Genomic DNA, 20,478 nt, shown 5'->3' with positions numbered 1-20,478 from the left:
CCGTGCATTCCTAAGAGAGTGATCTCTATCTTTGAGCATTCCTCGAGGGTTAATTAACACCAGAGTCCCAACATTACATACCCCACAAATTATGTTTCTCAACTACTCAACCACCATTCCTTCTTTTTTTTTTTTTTTAAGATTTATTTATTTCATGTATGTGATACACTGTTGTTCTCTTCAGACACACCAGAAGAGGACATTGGATCCCATTGCAGATGGTTGTGAACCACCATGTGGTTCCTGGGAATTGAACTCAGTTCCTCTGGAAGAGCAGTCAGTGCTCTTAACCACTGAGCCATCTCTCCAGACCCATTCCTTCTTTACTTATACCCAAGCTTCCTGCCTTGGAAGGGGCATTAGTCCACTAAGTTGATCTGGAGTACAAGAGTACCTGAGTTTAATACCCAGAAGTCATGTAAAAAGAGCTGGGTGAGTTGAGGTGCTCTCCATACCAAAGAATTAGAGAATTAGCAATTCCTCGGCCTCACTGGCCAGCCAGTTTAGAATAATAGGCCAAGGAGACTCTGTCTCAAAGAAAAACAAGTTGGATGGCCCTTGAGAAATAGACCCAGGGTTGGCCTCTGACCTCCACACACATGTGTACGCATACATATGCAGGTGCAACACACACACACACACACACACACACACACACACACGAACAACAAAGAGGCTAAAAACAGAGAAAACGTATGATTGCATTTTTCTGATTAATGAATCAACATGAAATGAAAGATAACGTCTAGTGCTGTGTTAAAGAGTTCTGCGTGCTCTACACAGATGTTCTACATTTTAATCAATAACCCAAAAAGGTTCCCTTTCCCCCACAGCCACTCTCTGCCTTGCTCTGGAGACAGGGGTGACTTGTAAACTGTCCAATGGCCTCCAGAGCTCACAGCAGAGTTGACCATGGGCGTCTCAACAGATCACATGGAGGAAGGATATGTCCCTCCGGGCAGGCCAGAGGGTAACTGTCCTGTAGAGACAGGGAGCCTGTGTTGTCTATCTCCTTCCTTACCCATTCCTTGGAGCCTCGCACCACCCTTAAGGATTCCCTGAACTCTGCTCTGTTTCCTGTTGGGACAACAAACCAATCGATATTGTTGCTTAACGATGTAAAGGTAGACCAGAAGGCTGACTGACTGACCTGGCTGAGCAGAACAAAGGGATGAGCAGCAGTGAGACAATGTTTAATATATAATGTGGGTTACTGTATACTATGCATGGACTGTACTTCATTTGTAACGGCGTACAGTATATGTACTTACATATTATAGTTTATGATATAGTATATAGCACAGTATATTGTATACTTCCCAGTCCCTCATGTCAGCTCTTGATTCTCCTCAGTTGACAGTAACCAGAGCTTCCCGCGCTGTAGTGCAGTAGACTGTGATGCCAAGACTCCTTAGGCCGGCTGGCCAACTAGGCTGGGTGAGAGAGCAAGCTTCATGTTCAGTGAGAGACTGTCTCCAAAAGTTAAAGTAGAAACTATTTAAAAAGACATCCGATATGACCCCTGCCTTCCACAAGTACGTATATGCACACACAGACACAGACACACACACACACACACACACACACACACACACACACACACACCAGTGCCCCCCTATGCACATGCTCACACGGGAACATGTATGTATTCAGACACATTATTTATTGAGAGGGAGAGAGAGAGACAGAGACAGAGAGGAGAGAGGGATGGAGGAAAGAGAGAGGAGAGAAAGAGAGGAGAGAGAGAGAGAGAGGAGACAGAGGGGGAGGAAAGAGAGAGACAGAGAGAGAATATGCCTGGGGAGACCAGAGGGACAATTTGCAGGAGTCAGTTCTTTCTTTCACAAGCTGGGTCCTGGGGAATTGAACTCGGGTCGTCAAACTTGGCAGCAGGTGCCTTTACCTACTGAGCCATATTGCTGGCCTCTGGGTTTGTTCTTTTGCGGTGGCAGGGATAGAATTCCGGGGCTTGTAAGTGCCTGGCACATATTGTACGGTGTCTCTAGTCACCCCAAAATAAAATTCTAACTTCATAGTCTCCCAAGTTTTATCTTCCTTTGTGGCCAGGCAACAGTCAGAGACACATGGGAGGTTCTTTCAGTCATCACTGCATACCTAGCTGCGTGTGTGTCTTCCCACTTCCTGCCCAATCTCTTGCATTCTCAGACAGGAGAAATCAGAACATCGAAATCAGATAATTTGACAGGTAGCTAAGAAACCATTTCCAAAATTGCCTTTCTCCTCTAAGTCTTAAAAATGTTGTTTTCCAACCAAATTTCCATTAGAGTAATTCTCTCTTGGAATTCTGGAACCTTCACATCCTGTCCACACATATGAGCCTCAAGCCTGGCACATCTAGAACCGTCAACAGTGCAGATCAGACTATAGACACATTTTCTAGCAGAATATAGATGAAGATAGTTTCCTGTAAGCCTGGTGTTAAGCACATAGTGAAATTGAAGTTGGGGTCAAGTAGTACAAATAATATCAAGATATTCATCCTAGAAGTGCTTTTGTAATTTAATGCAAATCTCTGGTTTTATGGAATGGGGAACCAGGACTCAGAGAGGTTCTGATGAGAATAAGCTGAGTTGGAGGGAACTTAGTAGGTCTTAGTCTTTTCTCAGGGATTACCATGTCCACGGTGTTTGCCAGAGTGAACGTGTTCACTCTACTTAACACTGAAAAGATACATAGTTGCCAATTCCACAGAGACGTCTAAAACAGGCTCTCCTAGCTATGTATTACAGAATGTTTTATCGAGACACTTTTAAAAAAAGATTTGTTTATTTATTATATTAAAAGTACACTGTAGCTATCTTCAGACACACCAGAAGAGGACATTGGATCCCATTACAGATGGTTGTGAGCCACCTTGTGGTTGCCGGGATTTGAACTTAGGACCTCTAGGAAGAACAGTCAGTGCTCTTAAGCACTGAGCCATCTCTCTAGCCCTTATCAAGACACTTTTATGGGCTAGAAATTGTCTCAGATACTGAGCAGTGAGCACCAGCAAAGCAGAGCTGACCTTTTTTGCCTGTGAGGGTCCTCTGGTACACTGAGAGAACTCTTGCCCTCCGTAGCCAGAACAAGGGTACCCCAGTGATCCTTCCCCATGGTGATCACCCCCTTGCAGCTCTGTGGCAGCTGAGTCCTGCAGAAGGAACACTGTGGCTCTGAGTTTGCCCTGAGGGCTCTACAGCTGTTCTTCCTTTGGGTCACTTTTGCAGGGGAAGCCCTCCATCATCAGTATGAAGTTCCCAGCGTGTGAAGACGCATCCTAGGGAGCAGACCTTCCACACCCAGTCAGGCCAGCAGATATGAATCCAGGATGACATTATAACTGCTGCTTGTGACAGCCACATATCCTATGCCAAAACGGTCTGCTAAGTGAGCCCCCCCTCCCCATCCCTTACTCCCAGAACCATGAGTAATAGTACATCTGTTATTCTTCTATCCCACTGATACCAGACTGTTGGCACCTGACCCCACACTGAGCTTACAGAGGGCTCCCTATAGAAAGTCAATCCATATGTTAAAAAAAGGGAAAAGAAATTCTGGGTGTCGTAGCTCAAGCCTAGAATCCCTCCAAGTTTGAGGCTAGCCTCTACTACAGAAGGTTAGTTTAAAAAAAAAAAAAAAGTAAAAAGAAAAGTAAAAGTAAAAAAAAAAAGGTTAAAACAAAAAGCAAAAACAAAGAAAGTTAAAAAAAAAACAAAAACAAAAACAACACAAACACTGGCCATTCGGGTGCCATTTTTTCCCTTTGTTTTGGTTATTTGAAGGTATTATGTAGCCCACCAAACTGGCCTCCCTTAAACTCCCCGGAAGGTCGTGAAGTTCTGCCACGTACAGCCTCTCGAACGCTGGGGTTATAGGCATGTACCACAATCCCTGCCTCAAACCTGTAACTTCTGCTGGAGTCTTCCATACCGTGGCCCCAGTGTGAGTGGGGAAAGACAACGGCAAGCATGGCTTTCTAACCGACCAAGAGAAGGTAGTCTTCGTAATAAGAGGAAGGCCTCCTGGGCAGAGGCAAGGCCGCAGAAAACACCGCAGAAACGGCAGCCGCTCAGCAAGACTGTTTGCTAGTGACTTATTTTCATTAGGAAAAGAAAACTCATCCTTGGTAACGCGCCAGTTCTCTGCAAGCTGAGTCACTGCAAGTCTTTCTCTGGGAAGATGGACGCTCAAATCATCCCGAAGTCTTTGCTACCTGAAGTGGCTGTTCACAGATATTCCGGCTCTTTTTTCTTCCCCACCTCTGGTGTATTTTTGTTTTTGATAGAATCCAAATTGGCTTTGAATTCGAGGATAAATCCCTGCCTCTACTTGCCCTTGAGAAAGCTGTGATTAGAGGTGTGCGACCCCGTACCCGGTTTATGCAACGCCAGGGCTGGAATGCTAGGCGTACACTCTACGAAATGAGCTGCCGTAGACCTGTCGATGCTCGTTTCCCACCTACTGAAGGCGGTAGGTACCACATCGGGTACCACCTGACAGAATGGGTCTAGAAACACTGCATGCAGGTCAGCGTGGGCCAGGATGGCCCGTGTGGTCTTACCCTTTCTGTAAGAAACACGGCAACCAGCCATACTTTGGAACCGGGTAGCTCTGTCAGCATGGAGCTGACAGGGAAGACGGCACTGCGTAATGAATGGAAATACTTCTGGGTGTTCCCTGTAACCCTGGCAGAAATTCCCTGGTGTGGCGGGAACACTCGGGACTGAAGCCCATGTTGCTTCAGTCCTGTCGTGGTGCGTGGCTCTCTGAGCAGAACGGTGTCCATCTTCGTCAGACCTTGAAGGGTCTTCGCCATGTAAGTCATGCTTACAAGAGGCCACCAGGGGCAGGCCTGATGACCACTGACTCTCTTTCAGAGAAGGAGGGGTTGTGGAGGGTCACTAGACCCTCCCCTGGGATGTTAGCCACTCCTCTCAGCCATTTGTAATCACACTGGAGTATATAGGACGAGAGAGGATAACAGGGAAGCCATCAATCACAGGTGCTGGGGGAATGTTTTCCTGAGGAACTGCACTAGGGTCACTTGTGCTCCTGCCTGCCACCCTTACCCAAGTAGCCTGATAAACTCATTGGTTCCCAGAGCAAACTTGGGTGGAATCATACTTGGGTTCTGTTGGGACTTCATGCAGGGGAGGGGTGTAAATGCCTTTCTAATGTCTTCTCAGAGAAGGGATTGTCCCGCACCAGTCTCTTCCAACACTGATGTCACAGCTTTCGTTTAGTTAAGAGTGGCCGTCCCCGTCTGAGTCTGGCTGAGAGCAAGGCGTCTCCCGTGTCTCATTCACTGCCGTAATAAACAAGAGAGTCAGGTTTTATTAAACTCGTACTTGTAAAAATCCTGAGAAATGAAGTGATTTTCTTCCCTCCCAGCTTACTGACAAGAAGGACAATGGACACAGGGACCCAGGCTTTCTGAGTATAAAACTCCCTCTGAGCAGCACCAAGGCCACTTGTCACCAGCGACAAACCCAGGTGATTTCGTCCTTCATAATAACTCCAGGGTCAGCTCCTCCTGGTTAGTCACTATTGAGTCCTCCTCTCATCTCTGTTTTTCTATTCTCTCCAAGAAGTAGGCCACGTGAAACGCTCCCCCACACTCGCCTGCTTAGAGGTAATTGCTGCTCTCCCACCTAACAGTAGGAAATAGTTGACACGCAGCCTCTGCAAGGTATGTTCAGCATTCTGTACACAACACGGATCTGTTTTAAACTCGGGACACTGAAGCACAAAGGCAAGTTCTTTAAACCGTCTGAAGACTCAGTTAACCTTTGGTGCGGTGGGATTTAGACATCCGTCAGCCTGACTTCCGACTCCTCCTTCTGTTGGTACCTTTTCTCACAGCCAGATTCGATGTATCTCAGTCCTTACTGAGGCTGGGGGATCCCCAAACGGTTGGAGAGGACTAATCAAACCTGTAGTATGACTGCCTGGGCTCTCCTCCACATGGGCTGGCCAATCTCCAAAGACTCAATCCCTGTGAAAGGGCAGGGCCCTCCAAGTTCCTCAGAATCAGCCCTGAAGTGAGATCAGCAGGACGTTTTATTTTTGTCTTTTGGTCTACATGGAGGAAGTGGTTGATAGGTGTCCACCCAGAAACTTCAGTTCTGCTCTAAAGTGGTTCTGTGTAATCTCTGTCTTCAAGAGGGTCTCAGACACTTGGCATGTCCCTTGGCTGGACACTTCTGGTCCACCCACTGACTATTTCATTGAGTCCACCAACATAACCAAGGGTTTCTTGTATATGTTAATTTATTTTAATTGTTCTTCATTGGCTCCCCTTTTATATGATAGTTACAGCTTCAGTGAGACTCCTGTATTCAAGCAAACCCCAGTCCTGAGCAAACCAGCACTATTGCTCATCCTAGACCATGTGCTTTCCCCTAACATATGTGCATATGTGTGTAATGTATGTGTGCATGTGTGTAATGCATGTATGTGTATAAGTGCGTATGTGTATGTGTGTATAACATATGTGTATATGTGTGTAACATATGTGTGTAATAGAGGCTAAATATTTTATTTCGTGATGGCAACAGAAGGGCTCCAAAGCCTTTCTGTTATGGCAAAAAGGGACTGAGCAGAATGGGGTGGAGAATCATTGTCCTAGATAAAGCTCTGACTCAGGGAAGGCTTCAGAAGAGACCTGTTTCCACAGGCTTTCCAAAGTGGGGAAAATCCACACGGGTCTGAGCCCCAACCCTCACCACACAGATAAGGCAAATATTTGTGAAGCTAGAATCCTCTTCTGGGGGTGTTTGGCATCTGTATTCCTATTACTCATGGTCTCTGGCATGCGTTCGAACGCTGCATGAGCTCTTTCCCTCAGAAAATAGAGAGCAGGGCTGGAGAGATGGCTCAGTGGTTAGGAGCACCGACTGTTCTTCCCGAGGTTCTGAGTTCAAATCCCAGCAACCACATGGTGGCTCACAACCATCTGTAATGAGATCTGATGCCCTCTTCTGGTGTGTCTGAAGACAGCTACAGTGTACTCATCTATAATAAATAAATAAAATATTAAAAATAAAAAGTAGAGAGCAGGAGAGGTTTGCCTCATCTTCTGTTTTGTTTTTGTTGTTGTTGTTTTTGTTGTTTTAATTCTCCTGGATCCTTATGGTCCCCCGTGTCCTCATCTTGAAAACCATCTACAAATGGTGTAGATGTGTTTAAGTTCTGGCTTTATAGCTTTGACCTTTCACTCTGACCAAATCATTCTGCATCTAAGCTTTCTACACTGTGTGAGTGACTGGCATCATAATAATGGTGTGCATTATATGTCTCCCTGAGTCAGTGTGAGGAATATATAGAAGAAATGGACGACTGTCACCCATTTTTAATACAACACAGGATGTGGCTAATGAATTTTATTTATCATTGACCCTGAGCCTACCTAGCTCACTCTCCCAGGAATAATCTGTAAGTCAGTGACTCTTATTTTGGATTTCTTGACCTTCTTTTTTGACTTGGTCCACTGATTCCCCAGGGTTTGCCAGAATCTATTTGAGGCATCATATAGAAACCAGCAAGTGGCTAGTAGGCAGCCATCTTGGCAGCCTGCATGCGTTTGAAGCTTACTAACGTCTGCCAGGAGAGTTTCTCTAACTGAAGAGAGTCTTGGAATGTTTTCCAGAGCCTCTACTGAAAATGCATATTATATGCTTCAGTTTCCTCCAGACTACATATCACGAAGCATCAACTCCCAGTTCCTCAGGGTGTATTGAAGTTGAATTGTTTAAAGCAGAGGGTCAAATCGCATACACCAAGCCCCGAGCTCCGTCCTCTGCACCACAGAAACAGGGCATGGTGGTACATCCTGAAACTCCAGCACTCAGAGGTAGAAGCTGGAGGACCAGAGACTGAAGGTCATCCTTACTACACAAGACCTTGCTCAAAATTAAGTAAATCTAATAACCATTACGGTTAGGTGACACGGCTGGCAAGGCCCCTCTCCGTATGCTGAGTGTCCTTATAAAACAAGGGGATTAGTGTGCGTCTGCACTGAGGGAAGGCCATACGAAGCCTGCCAGTGCCTGACTGTGGCATCCATGTGCTGGGTAAACTGAGGCAGCAGCATTGGGGGTCAGTGCTTAGAGTCGCTGACAGGGGTGGACCCAGACACCTACAGGGGCTGCTGCCAAAGGCAGTCTGCAATTAGAGAAGTTACTCAGTAGAGTTTTCTCTGAGGGAAAAAAGTTAATTTACTGGCACTCCCTGTGGCCATCGGAAAAACTATGAATTCTTTTAACTCCTTGGGGCCAGCAAGAAAGAGATGGAAAGAGAAAAAAATACACACACACACACACACACACACACACACACACACACACTCTCTCTCTCTCTCTCTCTCTCTCTCTCTCTCTATCTCTCTCACACACATACTCTCTGAGTGGGTGAAACAAAAGGCAGAGTAGAATAACTTCATACACACAAATGCATACATACACACATACATAAATATATACATATACATGTATACACATGCATACATATATGCACATACATGCATATATGCATATATACATATACACATACATACACATACATATATGTGTATATACATATACGCATACATACACATATACATACATATATATACCTATATACACACATACACATATACATCATACATACACATATATACACACATATATATGTATGTACCTACATACATACATACAGACAGAGGCACATCCACACATAGAATGGTTAGAGCAAAGCTCCAGCAAGCAGGCGCCAAGCATTTCATACATACATACATAAATACTCACAACTGGTAGATGGAGCAAGCTCCAACACACGCCCAGACAAGCCTTTACACACAAACACACACACACACACACACACACACACACACACACACACACACACAGTTGCTGGGTGGAAGGACCAATGTTCCAGCATCTACCTGACTCACACAAACTTTATACATATACACACACACACATAGTTAATGGAGGGAATTATATCCCCACTCACACAAACTTTATACATATACACACACATACACGTAGTTAATGGAGGGTACTGTGTTCCCCACTCACACAAACCTTACACATACACACACATGCACAGAGTTGACGGATGGGAGAAACAAATGTTCTAGCCCCGGTTCTTTCTTCTTCTCCCATAGTTTATATATTCCAGCAAAATCTTTCAAGCAGTGCAAAATTTCAATGTGATTACTTTTTAGTTTTCTTCTAGTGAACGATTATGAAAAAAAAAAACTGTGTTTTTCAATACCTTTACAAGAAATAACATTACATAGCACGGGTAAAGAAAATAAATTATTTCCCCAACCCCACGTACATTTGGAACTAAGCAACTCGTTATAGATTAAGAAAGTGTAAGCAAGCAAGGGATTTTCCTCAGCCAGTGTCTCTTACTGGTGGCCAGCAGCTGAAGTTACAAAGAAAGGGTCAATTGATTTATTATTTATCTTTAAAAGTGACCTTGCAAGAATCTTAAGAGAATCGCACGCCTAAACTTTTATATAAAAATCAGTCGTATCTACCTTAAATCCTCAGAATGCACATCTACTCATCAGCAAATCTTATGAATCCTATCAGGAAGCCAAGGGCAAAAATGGGTTCAAGAAATCAGTCGTCAGCAGCCCAGCCTCAGCGAGAGTCACGTCAGCCATGCTGCCCTTGTTCTTGTTCCCTGACCATGAAAGGTCCCAGCTTAACTAAGAAGGGTGCCTTTCTGAACTTCGGATTGTTCCCTGAGGTTTTCTACATCAGAGCCAGTAGTGAAAATATCTCGATCTGGCTTCACCAACAGCATTTATTTTTCCAAATGCTTTCTATCTACGTCTCCAAGTTGACAATCTACGCCTCTAAGTTATTCTCTACCCAGCGAGGGGCCGGAAGCCCCTTAGAGTTTCACACAGCTCTCGGATTAAGAGGGAAGTGAGAGCAGCAAGCAGAACAGAACTCTGTAACACGTGGTCCTCAGGGCTGTGTCACACTGAGACTCACCCGTGTGGCTGTGGTAACCCTTGGGCCGGAATCCATTTTGTCCCTCCTCCTGCGTGGCCCTCAGCAGAAGCCGTAGGCTGGAGAAGCAATGCTACCGACACCTTAACCAAGGTTCAGTACCCAGAAGAGAGAACCCACGGTGCGATCCACCCAGAATTTGGCACTTTGTCATGGAGCCCTGGGAGTCTGCTATGCCTTCCCTTCTCTCCTCGTGGCTTTTTTTACTTTTATTTTTTTTTAAATTAGGGCTCCTGGGACTAAATCCCATCTAAGTTTCTTTAATTCCCCCATCCTTTCTCAAATCCTTTTAGGAAAATCCCAAAACCTCGGTCTATAAGGATCACAGCGAGGAGGGAAAGAGTGAGCGCGTATTGAAAAATCTTGGCTCGGGGCTGGAGAGATGGCTCAGTGGTTAAGAGCTCTGACTGCTCTTCCAGAGGTCCTGAGTTCAAATCCCAGCAACCACATGGTGGCTCACAGCCATCTGTAATGAAATCTGATGCCCTCTTCTGGTGTGTCTGAAGACAGCTACAGTGTACTTATATATAATAAATAAATCTTAAGAAAAAAAAAAGAAAAATCTTGGCTCACACGGTGACTTGAGCCGCTGTCGTCACAGTGGCTTATTAGTGATTATCTATACAGATTAGGAAAATGAGGGCCAGGGGTTACACGTCGGCGAAAGTGATCAAGGCACTCAGCAAATGCTCATTAACCATCTACCAGGTTCACAGAGAGCCTGGTGGCTGGCACACGTCGTAATTCCAGCTCTCTGGGGGCAGACACCGAGATCATTACACATTCAAGGGAAGCCTGGTTTACAGAGCAAGTTCTGGGCCAGCCAGGGCTACACAGTAAGACCCTGTCTTCAAACAAGCAAACAAATAAAATAAAGTAAGAATCTTCCATGTCTAATAGGAAAAGAAGACATCGAGCAGCCCACAGATTAGAGAGGCTAGGAGAGGGTTACCTTTAGGCTTTTTGTAGGCGCTCTAAGCAAAGGCTCCTGTAGTCAGTGTGTCAAGTCAAGCAGGGGGCCAGGAGAAACCACCACGAATGCTAAACTGGACCTGGAAGAATCCCGTAGCAGGGAGCCAGGCAGAGGCGTGGAGGCCTTGCCCAGCCAGTGAGGCCCCCTCTTGTCTCGTAGGCTAAGCCTACAGTCCCGATCTTAGAGGGAGACTAGGCCATTTCTCATCCACTGTCCGTCAGCGGCACACACTGGCTTTAGATTACCAAAGCCCATTGTCTTTGTTTTCTAATGTACTTTTACTTCTGTGTTTGCCTCGAGTTTTCACGCAAGCATATCTTATATATATGAGGATCGTTTTTTCTTACCTGTCTTCTGCCCCAGAAGCCAGCACGTTCAAATGTTGGGAGAGGTTAGTACATCCCTCACTCTCAGGTCTCCCAGACTCTCGTTTATTTGTAATTGAACACATTCCTCACTGGGTTCCTTCATGGACCCACCTCCCTAGGGACAAACAGAAGCCAAAGCACTAAAACCCAGGGCTTGAACCATCGCACAGAGTGTTGGACAACTGTAGCTGCTGTCTGTCCTGGGTCCTCCTCTCTCTTGTTTTGTTTTGTCTCTGAGATGGGGTCTTGCTCAGATTAGCCTAGAACTCACTACATAGCTGAGGTTGGACTGGAACATGTAATCTCGTGCCTTGTCTTCCCGGTGTTGGACTGACGTAGTACACTACCACACCTCTCTCCCTTCTGGTTTGTGCTAAGCTGGTTGGAAGCCTCCAGGCTGTACTGCAAGATCAGGCTGAATCATGTTTGTAGACTCTCTATGTTTGGGATCACAGAGCCAGCAGCCTTTTGAAGAGCCCTAATTTAAACTCCCCCGGGGGCCGTCCTGTTGATGCTTCTTGTTAAAACAGGTAGAAAGTATTCAAGATGGCTTCTCCCCAGAGTCTAAACACAATAGAAATGACACAGATGAGCTTAAAACCTATGGCTGAAGCGGAGATTGGAAAAAGAGAGGAGGGGAGTTGACCACGTCTTTTTTGTGAGGCTTAGGAGAGCGGAAGGTACAGCCTCCTGAAGAAAACCTCTCTGACTTCCTCCTCCTGTAAAGCTTTAGTCCCACAGAGGTGTTTATGAAACAGATTTGCTCGCCCTGCAAGGTCTGTGTCCTCCTACTGTGAGAGGCTGCTCTGTCGTTTGCCCTTGGAGCATGCTCTGGGGGCTTTGTAGACCAAAACTACATATTTGCCTTATTATAAAAAAAATTTCTCTGAGTTGGACATTTTGATCTTCATAAAGCTGAGCCTCAAAAGGGCCAGATAAGTGCCCCCTAGGCTCAGTAGCCTGGGTGTCAGTTGCCTGGCCAGTGGACCTGGAGACATTTCAGGAAGCTAGACTGGCTGGCTTGGCCAAAGTCTCTCTGCCCAACTGGCCCCAGGTGGAGCACGGTGAGCTTTTTGGACTTGAGAACGGGAGGCTGAGTGAGAGAGCTTCACTTGGCTGCACGGTTGCAGCTGGGAAGTTCCTCAGGGCTGGACGGAGACAGCCGTAGGGAAGGCTCTGTCTCTCTCATGGTCAGTATAAAGCCTTTTTGGTCATCTCTCTGCCTTTCTCTGTCATACGTCTGCTTATTATTACGGCTTATTTTTATTAGCAGACTAATGTAATAGTTCCTTGGTCTGCATCCAGAGAGAGAGCCAGTGGGGATGACTTTGCTCTTTGAGTAGATCTTTCTGCACAAAGCCTCTTTATGAGCCGTCAGCAGGCCTGCCTCAGACTCGGTGCACACCTTTGACCCAGTCCCTAGTCGTGCTGGTCAACTTGCGCAGGCATGCGCCCATGTGACTCCTCTGAGCCTGGGGGCTGTGGATTTGGCTCTTCCTATTGGAAGCATCCGTAGCATAGCATGGTCCCTGGGACTTCTGGCCGGCCAGCGGGTGCCTCATTTGCCTGAGTAGTATCACTCCTTATCTATAATAAAGGACCACAGTTCAGTTTCTTTCACGGGACTGCAATGAATCTTAAGCGGAGTAAAGGCACAGGCACAGGCACAGGCGCCTTTAACCTGTCAAACATTTTACCAACGATAACGTTATCGAAAGGGATCGCCTCTGGAGCCATTTCTATCTGTTCCTCTTTGTACAGAGGTTGCCTGCACATCTAAGGAGGGAACAATGGCAGGTAACAATGGTAGGTGCTTGGAAAGGGGGTCTCCTGTCTACTAAGGAAGGGCAGTCACATGACTGGCCAGGAGCTCTGTGCTCGGGTTCTCACGTGGTCCAAGTACTTGGGATAATGTGTGCGGGTGTCAAATTAGTGACCCAGAACTGAAGGGCCTGTTCCATGTTGTCTTTCTCCCCTCTCCTCGTGCCTGCACTTTGCTAGTAACGCCCCTACCTCGCCCCCAAATGTTTATAAAGACAGGGAGAAAAGGCACGCAGGAAATACAATGAGCTCTGAGAAGGGAGCGGCCACAGTGAGCCGGCTGAAGTAAGGAGACACTGGATGTGAGTTCCAAGAAGGGCTGGGCCGTTCGGCCCACACAAACGAGCTGCTCCGGAATTTTGGCTTAAAGCTAAACATCCTGTAGCTGCCAGGAAATGTCAGGCCCTTTGCATGGAAAGTGCCTCTGACCTTGGGCAAAGCTGCAATTGGACGCCCCTGGATCCCCTGACTCACTCCTTGAGGGAGCCACTGAGGTCAGAGCCTTGATAAGTACAGTGTGTTTGCTATTAACTTTACCAGGTTCCTCCTCACTGAGAAGAGAAGGTAACTACACAGATACAACTTTAATGATCCCTTACCCCAAACTCAAACCCGGATCCGGACCCGGACCTGGACCCAGATCCCGAAGATAAGGTGTTCAAAGCTAACCTCTGCTACATAGTTGAGTCTGAAACCAGCCTGGGGTTCCACGGAAGCTGGTCTTTAAAAGCCTAAACAAGCAGCAGCAAACCAGGGTCCTGCCTGAATGGGCTCAAGTTGCTTACATTCAATTAAACTGTGACCGTTCCTAATTTATCCGTAAAGGCAAATGTTCAAAAGTACACGATGATCTAAAATGTCTTGGTCCGGCACAGTCTCTACTAAATTCTGACGGCTAAAATGGGCCTGGGTGGTGGCGTGTGGGATGGGAAGATTGAATGAGGGACAGCACAAGCGGAAGCGAACTTTTGACATCTTCCTTCACAAAGGATACCGGAAGGCCAGTGGAGGGGAGAAAGGGAAGGGAGGAAGAAGATGAATCTCCCTCCTTGTTCTAGGCTACTTTCCTGTGGGCTTTGGCAGATATCAGTGCTTGGGGGTCCTGGCTTTCTTCACCAAGAATTTTGAGTTCTCTGCTAATTAGGGCATTGGAGAAATCACCATGATAATTATAGCGTCTAGTCTTGGGGAGCTTCAGAAGGCAGTAAGAGAATATTTAATTGCAGAGCTAAGAAGCATGAGAAGATGACAGGATTTTGAGTCTTCCTTGAGAACAATGCTGTGCCGAATCGTGCTTCTCAGAATTATCCAGATGCTGTCTGTACCGTCAAGGGGAGTCTGGGGTATTTTGTCTGAGCGTTCGGGACTGTCAGAGTTCTCATCCTGCTGGAATTTGACAGAATGACCGTGAAAGGTCCCCGGATCCGATGGTTAGCCCTGTATCCGATGGTTAGTGCTACGAACAGGACACAGGCCGGGAGTACAGGTCAGCTGCAGAGTGCTGGCATGGTATGCAGGAGCTCTGGGCTGGATATCCGGCACCGAGTAAAATGGAGATTCGCTCCTGTCATCCAAATACCTGGGATGCAGGAGGACCAGAAATTCAAAGTCATCCTCAACTCCACAGCAAATTTAAGGCCTATGATGGATGATACACAATCTTAAAAGAACAAAGCCTTTGCCCACTGTGGTGTGGCAAGCCTTTAGGCCCAGCCCTGGGGAGGCAGAGGCAGGAGGATTTCTGTGAGTTCGAGGCCAGCTTGGTCTACAAAGCAAGTTCCAGAACAACCAGGGAGGGGTGTTACCCAGAGAAACACAGTCAAACCAAAAAACACAAACCCCAAACAACAATGTCAAAAACAAAACATAAACTGAAGCCTTCATCTCTTCAATGCTTTCCAAGGGTCTGCAGAGAAAGCTGTGGCCTGCCACCATGGTCTCCATCACGTTCCCCTGTGGCCTGCCACCATGGTCTCCATCACGTTCTCCTGTGGCGTGTCATCGTAAAGGGTGTGGGGCCAGACACTCCGGGGCTTTCACTTCTAATTCGTTTTCTTTTGAGGCAGGGTTATCTGTAGACCAGGCTGACATCAAACTCACTATGTGGCTGAGGAAGATCCTGACCTTCCCATCCTCCTGCCTCTACGTCCCAAGTGCTGGAATCGCAGGCCACCAAACTCGGTTTTATGTTTCTTTCATATTAAGCAGACAACCAACTAAGCCAGCTAAACCGTTCTGTTTCCTGCCCAGATTAAAAAGACATTGGCCGGGTCTTTTATATGAGAAAAGTGAAGAGGCAAGGAGAGCTCCTGTCGTACCAGACTTGGTCGCCATGTTTCCTCTTTCTCAATGAAATCACCCGTGTTTCTTTTTTCTTTTTCTTTTTTTTTTTTTAAAGATTTTTATTTATTTTATGTATGTGAGTACAGTGTTGGCTGTCTTCAGACACACCGGAAGAGGTCATCAGATCTCATTACAGATGGTTGTGAGCCACCATGTGGTTGCTGGGAATTGAACTCAGGACCTCTGGAAGAGCAGTCAGTGCTCTTAACCACTGAGCCATCTCTCCAAGCCCAACCCCTTATTTTTGATTTTTTTTTTACGTGCACTGGTGTTTTGCCTGCCTGTGTGTCTGTGCGAGGGCGTCGGCTCTCCTGGAACTGAAGTTAGGGTTGAGAGCTGCCAAGCGAGTGTTGAGACTTGAACTTAGATCCCAGCGAAGAGAGAACTGCTGAGCCGTCTCTCCATGCCCTACCTTAACATCCTAACCACTTCCATGACTTCACTTTTTTAAAAGATACACTTTAGCTTCAAAAATCAGCTTTATTGAAAATATATCCCAGGGTTGGGGATTTAGCTCAGCGGTAGAGGGCTTGCCTATCAGGCGCAAGGCCCTGGGTTCGATCCCCAGCTCCGGAAAAAACTAAAAAAAAAAAAAAAGAAAAAAAAAAAGAAAATATATCCCGTGTGTGACAAAGTAAAACCAATAAATATAAGCAGCGTGGATTCTTGTCTTCTTTTCTCCTCTGCTTCCAGGAAGCCATGGAGTGAGCCGTTTCTGCTCACTCCTGCGCTTCCTGCTGTGATGTTTTGCTCACCGTGGGTCCAGAGCTTAAAGACCTGAAATCATGAACCAAAGACTGAAGAGCAAACACGCCCAGTGCCTCAGGAAGAGGAGGAGGAGGTGCTGGTACTGATGCGTCCTCTGCAAGCCCACCATGGAGCAGGTGGAGGGAGTTGATATATATATTATTCCATGGATGTGCTTCCTGACCGGCTGAAAGACAATGACTACTTGCTACGTACCACTCGTGCCTTCCGATTGGGCTGGCTTCAAAAGCATCTTCGCACCCACATAGAAAAGGTAGCATGTCAGATATCCTGCCGACCAGATATTTATATTACAATTCGTATAAGTAACACAATTACAGTTATGGAGTAGCAATGGATGATTTTATGGTTGGGGTTGCCACAACACAAGGAACTGCATCAAGAAGTTGCAGCATGGGGGAGGCCGAAGAACCACTGGGCTAGGGCCCTCTACTTGGTTTCATGCGATTTCTCTCTTTGGGAATCTTGAGCATGCTCAGAGCAAATGCGTACTTGAGGGCTCTCCCACAGGAGAAAGTGATTTCGGGGATGTTCTTTCTGGGCGCAGGACTCTGCCTCAGCTTCTCCTAGGTCTTCCGCAAAGTCACTTTGACTTTTTCCAAGCTGGGCTATTCCAGGATCTCTCTCTACTAGATAAATAGAAGTTCCGTCTCCTGTCTATCCCCCCTTCGGCTGCCCCCTGATCCCCACACTGCCCACACCGGCTCCGCTGCATCTCCATCATGTGTCCTGGGCATTTCCGCCTTCACTGTGGCAAAGTGGGTGGGTTTGCCAATCCTAAGAATTAGCAGACGGGGTTGGGGATTTAGCTCAGTGGTAGACCGCTTGCCTAGCAAGTGCAAGGCCCTGGGTTCGGTCCCCAGCTCCGAAGAAAAAAATAAATAAATAAATAAAAGAATTAGCAGACAAGAGAAGGCACGCTTCTGGGACTCGGCTTGAGTGGTGCGGTGCCCAGCATGCACTTTACAACCGCTGAGGACTTTGTCAAGGCCACCACAGTGGGTCAGGTGGGCTGGCGTTTCCTCATCTAGCTGTGATGTATATCGCGGAGCCCGCCTTTATGCCGCTCGGATTCCTAAGCGCTTCTTTCTTGGAAAACTGAACATGGTTCCAGTCTCGTCAGATTTCCGTGTCCCATTGTGATAGCAGCTTTTGCCCAGTTCCATGGAGTCTCCAACTGTCAGGAATCCCACAGTGGCTTCGAAGGTGCTTCTAACGACCCCCTCTCTGAGCGCACCATCGGAGGGGTGGAAAGGAATTTCCCAAGTGTTTTCAAAACCAACTTCTTTGCTGAAGCAAGAGGAAGAGTCTAAGCTCTCTGTTTCTAGAAGGATCCTCCCTCTTAGAGAACTGAGTTCCTGTCAAGCTTCCGCTCACTGGCACAGCCAGCCAGCAGTTAACTTCACTTTTCCGTTCCCGGGCGGCAGGGCCGTCCCTGCTGGATTTAAACTCATGTCGATATTCTGCCCATTCCTCCAGCCATTTGGGGGAAAATTACCAACTGGGATTCTTCAGAAATTACGTTTTGTCTTTTCCTGAAATGTCCGTCTCATGTGTAAGCTGGTTGCTAACAGGCCACTCATTTCTATAGCACACTTTTCAAAAACAATGATAATCTGGTCTCATCTTTCTAGATCTGCTTATAGGGGAGGACAAGGAAAGCTGCTGCCTTGCTCTCCCCCAACTAATGACGGAAGTGTGTCCCAGCTCCAAGTAACTTGAGTTTAACAACATTTCTGCCTTGACAAAGTAATGTAAAATTTAAATGGGGGAAGGCATTTAATATTTAATACTAAGCTTTAAAAAGAAACCTGCTGCTAGCATGGTGGCACACGCCTTTGATCCCAGCACTCAGGAGGCATAGGCAGGTAGATCTCTGAGTTTAAGGCCAGCCTGGTCTACAAAGTGAATTCCAGGATAGCCACCGCTATACAGAGAAATCCTGTCTCAGAAAAGAAAGAAATTAAGAAAGAAAGAAACCCCTGCTACCATTGCAATGGGCCTTGACACAGAAACTATGATGATGATAATATTTTAAAAGGTGCAGATAAAAAAATCTCAAAAACAAAAACAAAACAATAAAAAAAATAGTGTAGACTGGTATCCATTTTCTCTTGGACCACCTAGTCTGTCCCTCTTTTGGGCGATACCTGACCCAGACTTCATAAAAAACAAAACAAAACAAAACAAAAACCAACTAACCAACCAACCAAACAAAAAACCCAGTAAAACCTGGCATTTTGTTGAAGCAAGAACTCCACTTCTGAAGTCATGAAAGAGGTAATTGTCTTAGGTCTTTGATTGGTAGGAGCACCATTAGAAACTCCTTTTGTTTTCCTCAGATGAAAGGTTGGAGAGATGTCAGTCGCAAAAGAGAAACTGGCTACGGGATGCATCAAATTGTCTGTGGCTGAGAAATATGGCCAAGAAACGCAAATCCTTTGTGCTTTTCCTGGACTTAGCATTTATACAACATATTTTGTGGTTAAAAGCCCTTTACTATAGTTACTAATTACCTCCCAAGGGCTTCGGGGCAGTTAGGAAAACCCTGGCACAGAGCCAGTATTCAGAGCTGTTGGAGGCACGGGTCTGTACCGGTTTTGACTCCTGGGCTTGCTATAGTTTCCCAGCACTGGGTCCCGTGTGCTTAGTCTCTACAAACTTTCCTTTTTCCCAGAGGACATTTCCTCAAATACAAGTTATGGAAACACAAAATAACAATTCTTTCAACCTTTAAAGGCTGGTGACAGGTTTAGGTTTGTCCTCAAGCCAGAGTCCCCGGAGAGACAGTTCGTACTGACTTCTAAAAATGCACAGACAAATCCAGAGCAGACCCGCTGTAAATAGCCAAGAGCCGCCTGCCTTTCATTGTATTTCCAGAGACACACAGAGAGCATTTGATTGAAGTAAGCTTCCCCTAAATATTGATAGGAGTAACATTGCGTCTTGTGTCAGATACATGTACATTCTGTCAGAGTGTACACCAAGTGTGCACAGTGTGCCCGTGCTTAATGAGAAGCCAGTACAAAAGCAGCCATTAGTCATACATTGGATCTTTCCTGTCTTATTCTGCGCTTTGGGGTTTCGAATGGTTTGTTAACAAGTAATTATCAAATCCCATGTGAAGTTTCACATCCTGAACTTCGAAGTTGTCACTTTAATATAGTTCGCAGGGTTGCAATTTATTTTTCTTAATACACTCTAAAAAATAGCATCTGACGAACTGCGGCATCTGTAATGCTTATGTCTCTGAGCACACTGAAAGAGAAAGGTTGTGGGAACACAGCCCACTGGACCAGTCTCTACCTGGTGGGTGTGGTGTTCTTGTGGTTTGCAGGAACCGGTGCTCCAAAACACAGCGCCTACGTTCACTACATCTGGTGTGTGGTGCCCTCTGCTGGCCACTATAGGGTAGTGCCTTTTCCTGTTCCTTGTATATTTTTAGGTGCTGTCTGTGTTTCTGTACTTACATTTCTGAGGGTGGCCTTAATGTATATTGAGGGCTGTGTGGATATAGAAACTGGTCCCGGGTCCCTTTTCGACTTGTTCAATACAAATATTACTCTCTCAAGAAGCCAAATATATCACCGTGGAACTGGAGATAGCAGGGAGCAATTTCCACTTCCAAGGGTCTCAGTGACAGAGCAAGGGGTAACCTCCTCGACAGGACTCGGACAATAGAGCAAATAAGTTGATTAGTTGGAGAGCCTCATCTATTCTTATCGTCACCGGGTTGACAGACATCACAGTTAATTTGCTACCAATTTGCCTGGTAAAAATCTGTGATGGAACGTCACATATCCGGAAGACAAAAAATGAGGGTATTCTTTAAAAAGAGGGTACCCGGGAACCTCTCTCACTCTCTGGGGGGCTTTGTTACTTGACTTTGCTATGTTTGTTTTGCTAAAGAGACAGATGGTACAGTTTTAGCTGATCCCCTAGTGAAAAACAAATATAATCTCTACCCAAGGAAGGGATCCTAATTCGAGGTCATCTTGGCTCTGTGAATTTTCAAGGGAGTGGAGCCACCAGTACTCCTGCCCGGCTGCAATGCCAATGAACTACAGCGACGGCCTGGCAACCTTAAAGCTGCAGCAGGGGCATGCGTATCTTGGCAGTAATCACCACTGGTCTATTCAGCCTGGTCAATCACAGTCAGTGTGATTGGCTCACTCACTAGGAGGGAAAT

The sequence above is a fragment of the Rattus norvegicus genome, chromosome 14, assembly GCF_036323735.1.
Source record: "Rattus norvegicus strain BN/NHsdMcwi chromosome 14, GRCr8, whole genome shotgun sequence".
Classification (NCBI taxonomy): domain Eukaryota; kingdom Metazoa; phylum Chordata; class Mammalia; order Rodentia; family Muridae; genus Rattus; species Rattus norvegicus.
This window is presented reverse-complemented; position numbering follows the sequence as displayed.